The sequence below is a fragment of the Macaca nemestrina genome, chromosome 2 (genome assembly GCF_043159975.1).
Source record: "Macaca nemestrina isolate mMacNem1 chromosome 2, mMacNem.hap1, whole genome shotgun sequence".
In the NCBI taxonomy this organism is placed as follows: domain Eukaryota; kingdom Metazoa; phylum Chordata; class Mammalia; order Primates; family Cercopithecidae; genus Macaca; species Macaca nemestrina.
Window position 1 is genome coordinate 194,608,448 of NC_092126.1, and position 16,145 is coordinate 194,624,592.

Below are 16,145 nucleotides of genomic sequence, written 5' to 3' on the forward strand. Positions count from 1 at the left end.
CTACAGAAGTGTCCAAGGGTGCATTTGAAAAGATAAGATGATATGCCAGAGTAATCTGTTTGCAGCCATTGATTACTAATAGTCAGTGGCTATGCTACATTGCCTAGGATTAATTTTCAACAAAGATCATTATTAAGAAAGCCTCTTCTTATTTGGATAAAAGTTCTCGAAGAAATAATGACCAAAGGATATTATAAAAAGGATATTATAAAATGCATAGAGCATTTCGGTATGAACTCTAGAGCCTCAATCCAAGGAGAAACATACTGGAAAAGATGTGCTTAGTGTTTATCTAACTTTACTTCTAAGACAAGTAATCACCAGGTTATCACCAAATATAAGTGGTTTTTATTGTATTTCTGATACTTAAATAAAATAACCAATAGATTTCTGTATTTCTATATTTTTGAAGGAAAAATACTTTTGAAATATATTGGTTTATGATGGATTTTTCACTAAGTACTATGCTTTATTTAATTTATTTAAAGTATGGTATATTTGAAAAATAGGTATTGGTTCAATAGTCTTATTTAACTTTCTAGAATATAAACATAGGATCAAATATATTAAATTTAAATATTTTCTTGGTATCTCTGCCAAAATGTCAACTTTCTAAAAATGAATCAAACACGGAGTGGTTTTTGAACATGTACATATGACAAATTTACAAATACCTTTCATAATTTCTTTATCTAGTTCACACTTTATTCCCATAACATAGTAACTAAAAGCGAGAAAGTATTTTAATACAAAGAATCACTCCCCAAGACATACTTTTTATATAATCTTAAATATTTTATCTATTTACCATTAGGTTTCTTTACATTTTACAGTTATGGTGGTATAAAATGGGAATTACCTAATTCTTCTTAGGAAAATGTTTATTCCATAGAAAACGAAGGCATCCTTGTGAATAAACAATCCCAGTTCTTTTAAGCAGATCCCCCATTCTAAACTCTTATAATACTTTTGACTTTCATTTTGTCTGGGGAGGCCAGACATGAGCACAGAGGTCTAGCAGTGCATTCACTTATGCTTATTAGTTTAGAAGATGTTCATCTCTGAGATTCTCTCTCTACATTGTAAGATGACATGCTATGGAACCATTTTGAAATTCTGTATTGATTCTGCCTTCCACAGACAAAAAACTTGCAAAATAACAGAAAACACAAAGAGTTTTCTATACAATGTTGAGTTTTCTATTAGAGTAAAACTTAAAGTTTTATGATCTAAGTAGCAGCCAGGGGGACTTATTATACGAGAAATGAAGGATGTAAGTTATCTTTCCCCACTCAAAATGATCAGCAATGCAAAATTACAATTCTACAAGGAGGTATGTGGTTAAAACTCTTCGAGTACTTCATTACTTTCTATCCGGGTTTTCATTAGAAAATACATAATATATGCTTCAGAAATGGCATTACAAAATTATTAAGAAACATAACTTACAATTGCTTATACAGAACACAAGATGATTTTTGATGAAAAAAAAAATGCAATCCCTTGTAAGTTTTCTCTTATTTGCCATTCCAAAATGTAAAGGTATCTGAAAGAAGCTATAATTATTACCAATAAAATAAACTTCAGATATACCAGTGTATTAAATATATATGGAGAATGAAATAACTTTGTTTGTTTGTTGTTTACTTATTTTGTTTCAAATAAGTGTTTTATTTTGGACTATCAGGTACCACCAAGATTGTGGGAAGGTACAATTATCTTAATAACATCCTGAAACTGGAAAAGATTAACAGACAGCCTAAGTGAGGTCACATTTTTTGAAAGGGAGGTAAATTAAGCAAACAAAATTTCCTTTCAAGAAAAAGCTTTCTCTTTTGTTTAAAGACTTAATGCAATTAGTAATATTTCAAATAATGGTTACAAATAAATGCCTTTTCTTGAGATTACATATTTGCAGCATTTTATACTAAATCAACCCAAACTGTACAAAAATGTTACCATTGTAACTTCTGACTGTAATAATCAAAGATTTCGTAAATAAAACACCAAGTATGAGGTTTTAAAAAACATAATAAAAAAATCTGAAGATATCAGAATGTAATATATTATCTTAAATGTTAGAGAAATGAGGTAAGTAATAAAGTATGATATATCTTGCTGCTTAGGAAGAAGGTTTTTATCTACTGTACAAAAATATTGCTGAAGACAAAGATACAAAATCAATATCAACTTAGTTGGTTAATAAAAAAATAATACTAGGAGACCAAAACTGTGCCTTACTTAATGCGCTTATCATATGAGAGTATTTAATGAACAGAACAGGACCAAGGAAGTCACTAAGACACAAAGATGACAGAACAGCACCACCTAGTTCCCTTTATAAAAGTTTCCAAGTATGTATGCATCTCTGACTTTGGAAAACTGAATATATTTCAAAATAAATCATTTAATATAAAACTATTCTCTAGCCATTTATCACCTGCAACACAGCATTTACTTGAATTAAAGTTTCTTTTAAAACCAAAAGGAAGTAAAATTAAAGTTAATGGGTAAGCAAAGGTTTTTCTAACTGTGGATTGTAGTACTGTGTATAATCCAAATAAGTAAGTCTCTAAACAGAACTACTATAAATGCTAGACCACCATCATTATGATTTCCAAAGTGTGTGTGTATATATATATATAAAATTACACAGAGTTCGCTTGTCTATTGTAACATGTATATCATCCATTCCAGGTATATCACTAGCCAATAAATAGTAATATTCAAAAATATCACACAATCTGTTAGAAATGTGATATCATTCCCATCTTGGGGTCATCACACTTAAATATTAAAGGAAGTAAAATAATGATGCCAAGAATATTTGTAGCTATTCACATGATGTGTGTTTCTCTCCAATGTTTTAAATAATTGTATAAAAATTCATTTCATTTGTAAACTTCTTAAATGGTATCCCCATCTATTCTTCAGCTTTGTTGACCAGGAGGTTAATATTTCAACCATATTGAGCAGGAAAGAAAAGTTTCAGGAACAACATTTAATTGACACTTTCAAAAAGTCAAATTATGTTAGTACAGGTTTTAACCAAGTATGATGTATTGTAATATAAGCAAGGGTGGGAGTTTTAATATATACGACACAGTGTAAGGAGTATTGTTTCTAGATAGGACACTTTAAAAGTGTTTTCCCTGAGGCATCAGCAGTTCTTTAAATGAATGTCGCTGGTAACATCAGAATTGCTCAAGCAGAACTCGAGCTCTAAAAAACTAAATATTGTTGCTTGTTACATAGATCCTTCTCACAGACCTCTTCTCCCCTACATTCCCTCTGCTGACCTGGTCATCCACTGTTCTGGCCCACTGAGCCTTTATGAAATTAAATGAATCATCCCCTCGAACAAATCAGTTAGAATAGAGCATTCTTGAATATTTCTTGTTCACTTGTCAGGTTGTTTCAAGTTGCATTAATAATAATAAAAAAAAGAAACTGGCATCATGCTGAGAACATTTTCAGGATAAACGACTGGACACATGAGAGCTCTTTAATCTAACCTTAAATTAAAAAACAAAAAAAAATGTTAAAAGCCCACTGAGGTTTACAGCATTGTTGTAAACCAGTGATTTCACATCCTGATTGATATATCCACATCCTGTTGCTGTTGAAAGATATTACTATAAAAATATAATTTCTAATTTTAATTCAGAAAGGCATTATAGGTTGGGCACAGTAGCTTACACGTGTAATCCCATCACTTTGGGAGGCCGAGGTTGGCGGATAACCTGAGGCCAGGAGTTCAAGACCAGCGTTGCCAACATGAAGAAACGCTGTCTCTACTAAAAATACAAAAATTAGCCAGCATGGTGGCACGTGCCTGTAGTCTCAGCTACATGGGAGACTGAGGCATGAGAATCACCTGAACCCGGGAGGCGGAACTTGCAGTGAGCCAGGATCATACCACTGCACTCTAGCCTGGGCAACAGAGCAAGACTCCAATTCCAACCAAAAAAAAAAAAAAAAAAAGAAAGGAATTATGTATTTTGATTTGTTTATTATAAACCCCATAAGGGCAGGGACTGCTTCCATCTTGTTCATTTATACATCCAGCATTTTACAACACTGCCTTCAAATAGGTATTTGTTGAAAAATGAATCAATGAATGAGTAAGTTATGCTTAATAAAACCAAAGGCTATGAACAATAAAATGACCATAGAAATTTTTTAATGTACATTAAATGCACAGAAATATGAAATCAAACTCGAAATTGAAAAACCAAATCCAGTCCACTTCCTAATAATAAAAATGACCAAAGAAACAATTTCCTAATTTGAAGAATTGATCTATGCATGTGATTTTGTGAGAAAAGTATGCACGGCTCAAACTCAGGCCAATGGCTACAAAATTAATTTATAAACTTCATTGACAGAGAAAGAAAAGCTCTGAAATTTGTAGAGGCACATATATTACAATAAAAAATCTGTTTACATATGTAAAATCCTTAAGCACTAAACAATGCATGGGTGGATATAAAAAGTGAAATTTCGGTAAATGCTATTTTAAGAGTTACTGTTATACTATGTTATACAACATCTTTAGGTGGAAAGGAAAAAAGAAAAATGCCATTTCTGCAGTTTGCAATCATCCATAAGTTCCTTCTACAATACATCACCAAAGAATGAATGTGGCTGCGACCACTCAGTCTACAGGTGAAAAAACTAAGCTACAAGAGAAGTGATTTGCTCAAGGCCAGTGAGACAGTGACATGGCTTGCCTGAGAACTCAGGTCTCTTGCTTCCCACTGTCATGTCTTCCTACTGCAAGGGACTTCCAAAATCAAAGTTTTAGTCCATTGACAGCTCCTCCCATTACAGAATAAAGAACCCTCACTACTAAATAAAAGACCTCCACCAGGCCAATCTCACTACCACTTCCACACAAACCACAATTTGACCATGTATGCTTCTTGTGTTATGCCCATTTCTCTATTATCAATCCACTTCTATACTCCATCATGGTATGGCTAGGTGATGAGAATTTCCTGGGAGAAAATATCCCTAAAGCCTGATGGAATTTACTTTTACCTTATAGTTAGTCCATCATGAAATGATAAAAAATATTAATCTCCCCAATCTGTCTATACCCATCAAGCATATTTGTTTTATTAAAACATATACTCTTATGCTGTCAGATCCCTCAGGGATAATATGTTCTATTTTGTTGATAGTCCATACTTGTACAGTCAATAAAATTGGGTAAAGCAAAACAAAGTTTAAAATAAATCTGACTTACTGACTTCCACCAGACCTCTATAATACTATGCACTTCTTATCTCTCTAGAATACTTTTATCATAGCATTGGAAATTTCATGGAAATGAAATGATATGGAAAAATTAAGTTACTAAATGGTAACACCATTAGTTTTACCTCATCCATAGCATTTTTATATTGATAAAAAAGCAAGCCAGCGAACATGAAACTACCCTGCATAAATTTTACTTGATTTTTAAAAATATGTCTGTAAATATTTTTGAACATACTTCTTTTTCATGTTACTTACCATGAAATCTTTCCGTAAAATCAATACTATTTGTAAAATGGTCTTTCTATAAAATCTGTACTCTTAGTGTAATATTTGTTTGCTAAATATCATGGATATTGTTTTTAATTTGGTGCCTCTGGACAAGAATGTTGGTCTGAAATGCTTTGGCATGTAAAGTAACAGGTAAAGGTGTTTCTTTTTAATAACAAACTGAAATTCAATTTCTAAGTGAATCATTACGAATAAAAATCTTGAACATAGGAAGGTATAACTTTTCCTCACAGTTCCAGTTTCAGATAGTAAGTGGTTACACACAAAAAATTAAAATATGTCATATTTAACCATAGGTTATAGGAATATCCTCAATATAATGAATAAATTCAGTAACATAGTAAGATAATGTTTCGTTGAAATAGTGAAAGAGTCAACAAAAATTGCGTCCAACAAAAAATTGCAAAAAAAAACGACCTTCCCTTTAACTCACTGGTCTCTGGAAAGTTGATGAGCAGGGGCCAGACAAAAGCCATGTTAGAGAAGAAGGGTTATTCTGCAACTGTAGCAACATACAGACATGTTTTCACATGAAGCAAGACTAGGTGCTAACAGAAGCTATGAGAGAATATAATTCTTAATACCAACTGTATAAAGCGGCAAGAACCCTTAATAAATTTAGCTAGTTTATCTTCACTGGACACTTATTTACAGAATACATATTCATCTATGAGGACGATAGAGCGATTTCAGCTCCTGGCATTCAGGTAAATCGTAAGCTAGTCTAGTTAATAATACCTTTTCAAATGCTAAGAGTCATGAAACAGTCAAAAATCCAAAAGACATCAGGGAAATTGATTTTTAAAATGTGAGGAAAAAACTATATGACTTTTACGAAAAGCCACATTTCATTGGGACTTTTTAGAAAAAGTATTCTTAAAACACTCTATGTGAAAATACAGTCACTAAAAATTGTACAGTCTTTTCTCCCTTGGTTTCGGGTTTCCAGTAACTGTATTTACATTTTCTTTAAAAGTAGATAATATTTCCATCCTATCTCTCTCTGTCTTTCAAATGCAAAAAAAAAAAAAAATCCAATCACAGCATATATGTGTCATCAATTGCATAAGTAACTAAGCATTAAAAACACAAACAGATCAACATTTAGAATTTATAAAGGGTCTTTTAAATAATACTGACAGAATGTCTTCCAGTTAACTGCGAAGAATGCACCCTGAATCTTTACTTCAGGGACTAATCAGAGAACCTCTACTCTCTAGCTTGGCAGGAAAAAAAAAAAAAAAAAAAGCAGGTCAGTCCACACATAATCTGGTAGATCAAGGTCAGCTTGTAATTGCTCTTTGTTTATACATTTATCCGGAAATGCCAGCTACTCAAGGTAGAACAACAAGATAATGTGGCTTCACGTTTAACCAAAGTCATCATCGGGAATATTTTTGAAGCTAGAGATAAAATCTTTGGAAAGCAGACTGAAGATAAGGGGTTAAAATACCCAACGATATCAGGAAGATTCAAATAAATGTTTACAGTACAAATTTGAATGGACTGCCCTGACTGAAAGCAATTAATTCATATTTTTGTTAAGTGCACCATTATTTAGAATTATTTTTGTTTCTTGGGGTGCATTTCTGTCTTCTTCCTGTGTATTACATACAAATGAAAAGTCACTGAAAATATTTATTCTATTTGGAGTACTGTATTGGCATTTTGGCAGTTATAATGTAAATACTTATATATTATCTAGATCCAATTAAAGAGTTGTGTCAAGATTAAATCTATTAGAAGAAAACTAATCAATCAGTGGAATGATGAAAACATTTGAAAAACAAACAAAAACAAAGACAGACCAGACATTCGATTAGTCACTTGAAATATAATGAGGACTAAGACTTCAGCCCTGTACACTAGGGGCTTATAGTCCACTAGAGGAGACAGGCAGACAAACACATAACCTTCAAAACACTATAATAATAATATCCAAATTTTATGTAGATCATAGAACAGACAAAATCAAATGCTCAGTTCTCTCATGAACTAAGAACACATAAATGCTTAAAATAATCAATAGATGGCAGATGGCATTCTTTTGTCTACTAAAACTAAACTATAGCTTCAAAAATTATGCTCTTGTGTAAAATAATCAAATAAAAATTGTCAAAACATATTATATCAGCTTATAAAACGCTTTTTATTGCCATAAGCATAAATAAAAGAATAAAAGACACAAGTTGCAGTTACAAATTAAACCACCCTTTTCTTATGACATAAGACACAGAGGAAGACATGTAAGTCAAAGGGTACAATTAATACAAATGCACTCTCATACTCATGTAATATAGGAAAATATCCCCCTTGTAAGTGATATCAGATACAAAACAAGCCAATTCTTGTAGCAATCTCTCCACAAATGAAGTCTCTTTAAGAAAAAGAGGTCTGCCTCTCTCTGTTGAGTTCAGCATCTCTCTATACTTTCACCAGTATTCAAATTGCATCTAAATTAAAACCCGAAAATGTCTCAAATTTGGCAATGCACTGACATTTGGCAGTCCACAAAGATTGCAGGCAATTAATACTACTTAAATATCGATAGCCTCACATAAAATCCAGCAAAACTTCAAGATCCCACCATAGCAAAATGTGTTAATGGGCTAGTTAAGGAATAGAGCATTGACTTAGGAACAATTTCTGATTCTTCTTTTTGTTTGGGAAAATGAAAGAGACAATCCCTATTCAGGGTAGGGGATACACATTTTCACTCATTATTTTATTTCAATCCTAGAGCAGTATCTGTTATTTAGAATGAACAGATACTGTATTATGTATCACAATGGTGAATTTAATTCTGCCTTGGCAGGGTATCTAGTAAGTGCAGAATGTGAGTAACTGCTTGCTATATTGAAGTCATAGATATATAATTGCCTTCAGAAACATCCTTCTCTGAATACCACCTACACATTAATACATGACAGTGAACTTACAGCCAGACCCCTGTTCTATCCCACATGATCCCTGAAAAGGCTTTGAAATGAGGACACGTGCATAATTAAGGCACACTGAATATCACAGTACATGTAACAAACTAGAGTATTATGAATCCTTAGGGGAACCTCATAGAACTAATACATTTTCTAAAGAAAGCTGCACATGAGTAAAGGGAGACTAAAATGCTAATTAGATCCTCTCAGTGGAAGCTATAGAAAAGTTGATTCTTGAATCCTGAAGTTGGACATAGAATGGAACATTTGTATACAGAAGTGCTGGAGAGGGAAAAAAAGAACTTGACATAAAAGCCCTTGAATAGATGATTTACACAATTCATGAGCAAATAAATGAAGCAAAATAAAAATATAACAGTGGGAGAATTCCAAACCTCCTGAAAGGGTTAAGTATGAGAACTGATTTCGTATTAGAAAGGGATTATGTAACAACAGAGGGAAATACTCAGCCTAGCATATGCTAATTTAGTCAGCTTTGCCAGGCATTTCTCTGTGTGTTTGGCTGGCTGACTCACATTCCTTTCCCCTTCTTTTTGCCATTTTTATTAAGAGACTACGGAACGGAGCTTTCAAAAAAGTGCAGTAATAACAATAACAAAAACAACTCAACACATATTGTACATGTTTTATCCTTGCTAAAACACTGGGGTGTGCTCCTTGGGGCTTGAAAGGAAAAATACCCAATCTGTACATATTCTGTACATATCCTTTAGCAAAACTCCACTTCTTTATTCTTCATTCCCCATTAATTCATTTTAATGGATCTTTCAAGTCGGTAGCATGGGCAGGGAATGGGAGGGATATTATATTCCTGGAGAGTATAAAGGAAGCTGAGTTAGTATTCAGACTTCAGCACATAAAATAGAGAGCAGTAAAGAAATGGCAATTAAATAAAAAGCTTACTATATATTTTTCTTTGCTTTTACATACAAATATTCTAATTCGTAATGCATTATTTCTCATTTAAATTTAAGCCTACAACTCCAGATTGAAAAACAGAGATGCAAAAGGTATGAGAATGAATGGAAGTTACAAATGTCATGGACATTTTCCCCCATGGGGGATACAGGACAAGCTCATGTAAAATATGAATTTATTAAGAAAATTAGGACTTTTTTTACACACTATAAATTTTAGGCCTTGATGTTTAAATAAGCATTATGGAAGGCACCTGCATTTTAAAATACAAACAATTTTAGCTTAAAAGCTAAAAATATTTCTTTACAAGAATAGATTAATTGGCTTTATAAATTACAGCAAATCAATATAACAGCTATACACTCAGCAATCGACAGCACATCCTTGTCAGAAAGGTGCTTTCTCACTTTGTTCTCAAGGACAACTTTAGATAAGCAATGTATCCTTACTGTAAATTAACCATCATAAAATATATAAAATTTTTAGAATCGCAATCTGACTTTTTAAAGGACTTTGTTTTCTTATAATGTGACATTATTTGCACTATTTGATCACATTTAGCTTTGAGATTTTTCTTTTTTCTGAAAGCAAAAGTATGCTTTTTTTTACTTGTTAAGCAATCCCTAATGACGTCAGTATTTAACCCCCGGAATAACTCCTTAACTATCACTAGACAGACACTTCCCCTCCAGCAATGAAATGGCTAAAAGATAATTTAAATATTCAAGTAAAAATGATTTGCTGACTCAGAAACAGTTATTCCCAAAGTTGAATAAAGACTGTGTTAATATTTTCTTCAAAGACCTCAAAATACAATGTGAATAGTTAATAACCCCCTCTCTCTATGGCAAATCTTACCAACTTAGCTCTGTATCTATTCAAGTAGTAATAAGTTCTTATCACTCAGTTTCATTAGCGCAAAAATAGATCCAGAATACTCAACCCTATTGTTATTTCATAAATTGTAAGACTTGTGTGTGTGTGTTAAGTGGAAGGCTTGTAAATCGTTGTTGCAGCCTAAGAAAATTTACTTAAAAAATAAAATAAAATTCCAACCTTAATTGAAAGAGAAAAGAACACAATGAGTCAAAACAAAACAAACTCTTACCTTTTCCTTCATTCTATTATACATCCCTGAAAGCCCTAAACTCTAATTACAAAATTAATAAAGATGTTCTTCAGTCTTAAAAATAATGACATACTTAAATGTGTATATATGTGCATATATGTAAATAAGTGACTGTGAAATACTTCCTTTCTCTATAATTACATCTCTGATTTTGACATTAATATTTAACTGATCCCTACTTAAGCAGAATATTTACTTCACTAATTTTTAAATAGGCTTCTAAGATGAAAACAATTTCATATATGTTTAAGGAAATCCACTGAACACATTAACAGGAACAACTGGGCTCACTAATAAAAATCAGTTGTATAACATATTCAGGTTTTTGTTCTGTGGCAAATGGAATCAAAATATACAAAGCTATGTTAGTTCCTTTTATCTGATAGGGTTTAATGGTACAACAATAGGTTTACAACTCTTACTTTTTTAGAGAACGTATCAGATGACTTTGCCTACATGATAAATAATATTGTTCAGATAGGAAACATTCTCTACTGATGTGACATAACACAAATTATACTTAACAACACTAAATAAATTGAACATACACTGAACAGTTAACTCCTATATTGTAAAGAAACTACTATATTCTCATAGTACAGGAAATGCTCTAATAAGAATGAGATTAAGGGACTAACTGCTTACTCACTGAAGGAAGAACTGGATAACAGAATGTTTCCCAGCCAAACAGTTATTAGGTCCAACACATGTAAAAAACAGCAAAGAAATCCTATTGCAATTTTGCTATTCATCTTCATTAAACTGACCTATGTTCCTGATGGTCTGGAAGAAAATTAAATGTTTACCATTCATTGGATGAAAACGTTGGTAGTTTTAGTGGGATTTGTTTATTACTCTCTAAACAAAATCTATGTTCTCTCTTTTGCTTTGTCATAAGTTCGTGTGATTACAAATACTCTGGATCATTTCTGCTTATAAAAAGCTAAAGGATGTTTTGTGTCCACTACAAGCTATGAAAAAGACTTCCCATTTCACTCTCATGCCACATGACTGCTTTGCTCTGAGTTTGCCGCCTCTGCAGAGCACATTAGGCCTGAGATGCCATTTGCATCATCACTCAGCAGGGGGCTTCAGCTGCCACAGCTCTAGGTTAATCCTCACCCACCTCTTTACACAAGGAATTTGCAGAAGATGCCTTTCTTGATACTACAGAATTGCACTCCAAAAATGCTTGACATTTTCAAATAAAATGTTGGCAATGAACGTGTCCTTTTAAATATTTTAGGTTAAATCAGTAAATTTAAATTATGTCCTTCATTTTTTATAAAATTAGTTTATGATCTAATCTAACGTAAAGTATCTGGAGTTTTTAATCAAGGAAAAGAAAAAAATGGTAGGAAAATGTTAAAAATGACTGATCAGATTGAATTCACTTAAAGATATATATTAAGAACTATTTATGTGATAATTTAATATAGGAAAACTTTCATAAACCAACATAGCTTACAAAATGTCAAAATTAACTCTTACATGACTTGACAAAGTATGAGTGTTTCCATATTATGACAAGAAGAGATCATTTAATCCCATCAGAAGTAATTAGGACATACTATTATTCAATCCAGCACGACTGTTTATGCATCTACTAAAATGAGGGTAAGAAAACTGCATAGCTATGTAAGGCTCAGAGCTTGCCCTCAGGAAGCTTACGTATAATAATTGTTGGGCACTAGAACTGTTTTAAGACAGTAAATCAGACCAGGATCTGCCAATTCAACAAAGGGGCTTCTGACTTCAGTTTCTGAGTCGGCTGCCTTGGTTTGTGATTTTCCTTCTCTCTACTTCCTTAGTCTATTCAGTCAGCTGCTACAGAATGGCTGACTTAGCCAATCGGTTTAATACAGTCTAATAAAATGAAGACTATTTCTCAATAAATATCATAGAGCACATCTCAGCAAGATCAAATAAAACATCCATATGACATTAGGTCTATATTCGATTATTAATGTACCCCCAAATCCTTCATAGTAAATAAGGCTTACTTGTCTCAATCACTGATATCCCACAGACTACTTAAAGAGAAAATTTATGCCATTTGGTGTTGATTCCAGGCCACTTTCAAATGCATGCTTAGGATGTCTTCCAACATTTTTGCACTTCCATTTTACTCTTTAAGTGATTTAAGTATTTTTTTTCTTTAAGAAAAATGACATTCTACCACTATTTAATTGTGTGACAAATAGTTTTAAAATGTCTTATCTTCTAATGAAGGACACAAGAACAGATCATCTCAATTGATACTTAGCTTTGTCATATTATGTTCCCAGAGTTCTAATAGTTACAGAAATGGAAAAAAGACAATGAAGTAAGCTTCCACATCTTGATATAAAACCAGTCTAGGAACTCCTCATATTTGCAAAGATTTTCTTAATTACCAATTGTCTGATGTTCGACTATTTAAGCCACAGTTATTGCATTTAAGTATATAGGCTCCATTTTCCAAAGTTTATGTTAATCGAAAAAGGGAGTGAGTAAAATGTGTTTCAAGAACTACATTTGGCATAAGAAATGAGCTTGACAAGACTAAAGTTAATATATGTGAAGGTAAAATAGTTGGAAAGATATGATTTTAGGAAGCATAATTATTTCATTAAGTTTATATAAGTATAATATGTATTATAATGTGCTCTCTAAAAAATGTAAGATGAGGTTCATGACACATACTGAGGCAAGTATTATGTACATCCAATGAGATTTAATTTGAATACATATTCAAATTAAATTGTGTTTGTGTTATATTTCTACTAAACATAACAAATCATTTACCAGAATATACCATGGCCAAAATAAAAAATAAAAAAACACACACACACACACACAAACACAAAAAACTAAAGCCCCAGTATCTGTCTTGGAGGTGTTTTTGTATACGACTAATTCCAAAAAGTAAACACAGTTCTCAACAAAATGAGGTCTTGTATGCATGTATGCATGACTATTTCTTGTTATATTTTGCCCTTGTTTCTTTTTTGCCCTTTCCAGAATTGATTCCTGTGCTGCCCAGGGCACTCTCTCCATCTTTGCAGTGCCCCCTCAGGCATGGAAAGGGATAAAGTTTCAGCAAGGGTTAGCAATTGAACTGGATCTACTCTATAGCCAAGAGAGGACTTAGTTACAGGTGGCAAGCTTTTGCAATCCTTGCAAAGAAATTCATTTCTCTAATGTGTCCCTTGTGCTTACTCCAGATTTTCCTCTTTCTATGATGAGGAAAAATAAGAAAAGATGCATTGTAGCTGAACACTAAATCAAATTTTGCTATTTAAGTAGCCTACATCCCAAGTTATAGTTTGGCCAAAAGCATATGTTTATTTTCTATTTATTATTCATTTCCTAAAGACACGATGAGGATGAGGACAAACTGGCAGATGTTATAGAATTAAGTAAGCCTTTTTTAAAAAAACTCATTTTATCATTGACTGGATTCTCGTCACTGGCTTATCACTCCACATATTAACAAGCCAGAAAATTGATTTGCTTCCGAGAAAAAAAGGTAAAAAATATAGGTGATAATATAAAATACAGTCAGTTAAAATACAGAAACACAGAGAAGATATGTTCAAATGAGTTTTTTTTGTCTTTAATAATGTATACTGCAAGAAAGGGAAGAGTAATACATGGGATAAACTGATTAGTATACTTAAGTGAATATCACTATAGTGCTGATAAAGCTAAAAAAAGAAGCTATTGACTGACTATAGTATTTGCCTAGTCATAACTACTAGCAGGCAGGGCAGACTCCCTCTAGCCAAAATCAGTCGCTCACTAGTTCCCCTGCCACCCTTTTCTCCCTGCACATAGAAAGACCCGCTAAGTAGTTAATCTATGTCCAAGAAATAAAGCCTTCATTTTACAACCTAACCAAGTCCTAATAAAACGGTAGGGTAGGGGAGAAACATAAATCTGAACCCCGAAGCAATGTTCTCAGCCAAGCCTAAGACAAGGAAGGCATGAGCAATTTGAGCAAAACCTGACTATATCAACAAAGTATGATGTGTCTGTGGAGTAGTGTTTGATGAATAAATGTGAGGCAGCCATAAACATGAGAAGACAATCCAGTAGTGCTTTGTGCCTCCTCCTCTTTCTTTCTTTCTTTCTTTTTTTAATCCTCTTATCTCTTTTAGTGTATTCATATGGCCTGATCTAAGATGCTCCTAAGTCCACAGACATGATTGGACTTGTGCTCTTTCCCTGGTTGCTGTATAGGACCTTTATTTATTTATTTATTGGACCTAATGCTGGTGTTGCTGCTGGTTGCAGTGGTGCATTTTCTCTGCTATACTCACACCCCCTTCCCGCACCCACCCCCCCACCCCAGTCTGCTGTGAAAAGCAGCACTGTCTTAATCATTGGTTTACATACTCAATAAAAGAGACTCATGCCTGAATGCTGCTGATGGAATCTCTCCGGGTAGAGAAAGAGTAAATCCTCCTCCAGGCTGAGAGAGGCACCAGCAAACAGTTATTTTGCACTGCACTGAATAGACAATTCACAGGGAAATGTTGAAGGAAGAGAGGAGGCGACCCCAAGTGCAGTCCATGACCCACATGCTCTATAATAAATAATTTCGCAGCAGCCTAGCAGTGTGTGCATTGACCGGCCGGGACCAGCACACACAGATTGGCAGGGAAAATACATCCAGCGGTGTCGAATTTTCATTGCAATCACCAAATTAACTGATTCCCCCACATCACACTCCCCCCAACACGGCGCACGCCGGCGCGCGCGCGCGCGCGCACACACACACACACACACACACACACACACACACACAGCTGAGCTGAGAAATGCAAGTTACTGAGAGGTGAAGTAGGGTCTCCGGGAGATTGTCTCAGCGCGGATTAAAAACCTAAGTAACATGTCAGACACCCGGGTTACTTGCATGAGGATGGGGGTGTGAAGGGTGAGAAATGGGACTCGGCGGGGTACGCAGGAAGAATGTGCTGTCTGCCTTCACGGAGATTCTGGCACACATGACATGCCTGAAATTTACACCCAACGTAAAATACACAAAAGTACCACCAAAATATTCTACACAAGATCTCTAGAAGGTCAGTTAGTTAATTCAGGAAAATTCCGCCCACTGCCTCTTCTTTCATGTTCATAAATATGCATAAATAAAATTCTGTCCCCAGTCTATATTCCGGAGGAGGGCAGGAGAGAGGATGCATTCCAAGAACTTGCTGAAACATGGTTCATTGACCTCATTTAAATCCTCCAAAGGCCGATTGGGTTTTGCACGCCAGTGAGTCTACGTGTGTCTTACTTTCAGATCCCTTTTACCCAGGGAAAAATTAATTTCATCAACTTGTCTTCCTGCAAATACCCAAATAATGACAGAAGGGTTTAGAGATAGGCAAAGAAAAAAAATCTAGTCACCTAGCTTAAAAAATATTCTATCAATCATCATTTCACATCCATCCTCGCTATATCTCACATTCAAGCCACATCCCTATACTATTCTCTTCAAAGCGACAATCTTCCGCCTTACAGCCCCTGCCCGCCCAGCCCTAGCACGCCGCCTCTGCCTCCTCCACCACCCAAAGTGTCCTCATGCACTCCTGTACTAT

At 34.0% G+C, this 16,145-nt stretch overlaps 1 protein-coding gene and 1 long non-coding RNA gene across 4 annotated transcripts in view; both read right to left on the bottom strand.

The window, feature by feature from the left end:
- LOC139361007 (uncharacterized) overlaps positions 1-14,865 on the bottom strand; it is a 123,153-nt gene extending 108,288 nt beyond the window's left edge. The window contains exon 1 of the long non-coding RNA XR_011618584.1: positions 1-14,865. This exon is cut by the window's left edge and continues 40,494 nt beyond it. This is a non-coding gene — a long non-coding RNA (uncharacterized lncRNA).
- LOC105485513 (cell adhesion molecule 2) overlaps positions 1-16,145 on the bottom strand; it is a 1,093,059-nt gene that overhangs the window by 1,075,462 nt on the left and 1,452 nt on the right. The window lies entirely within an intron of this gene.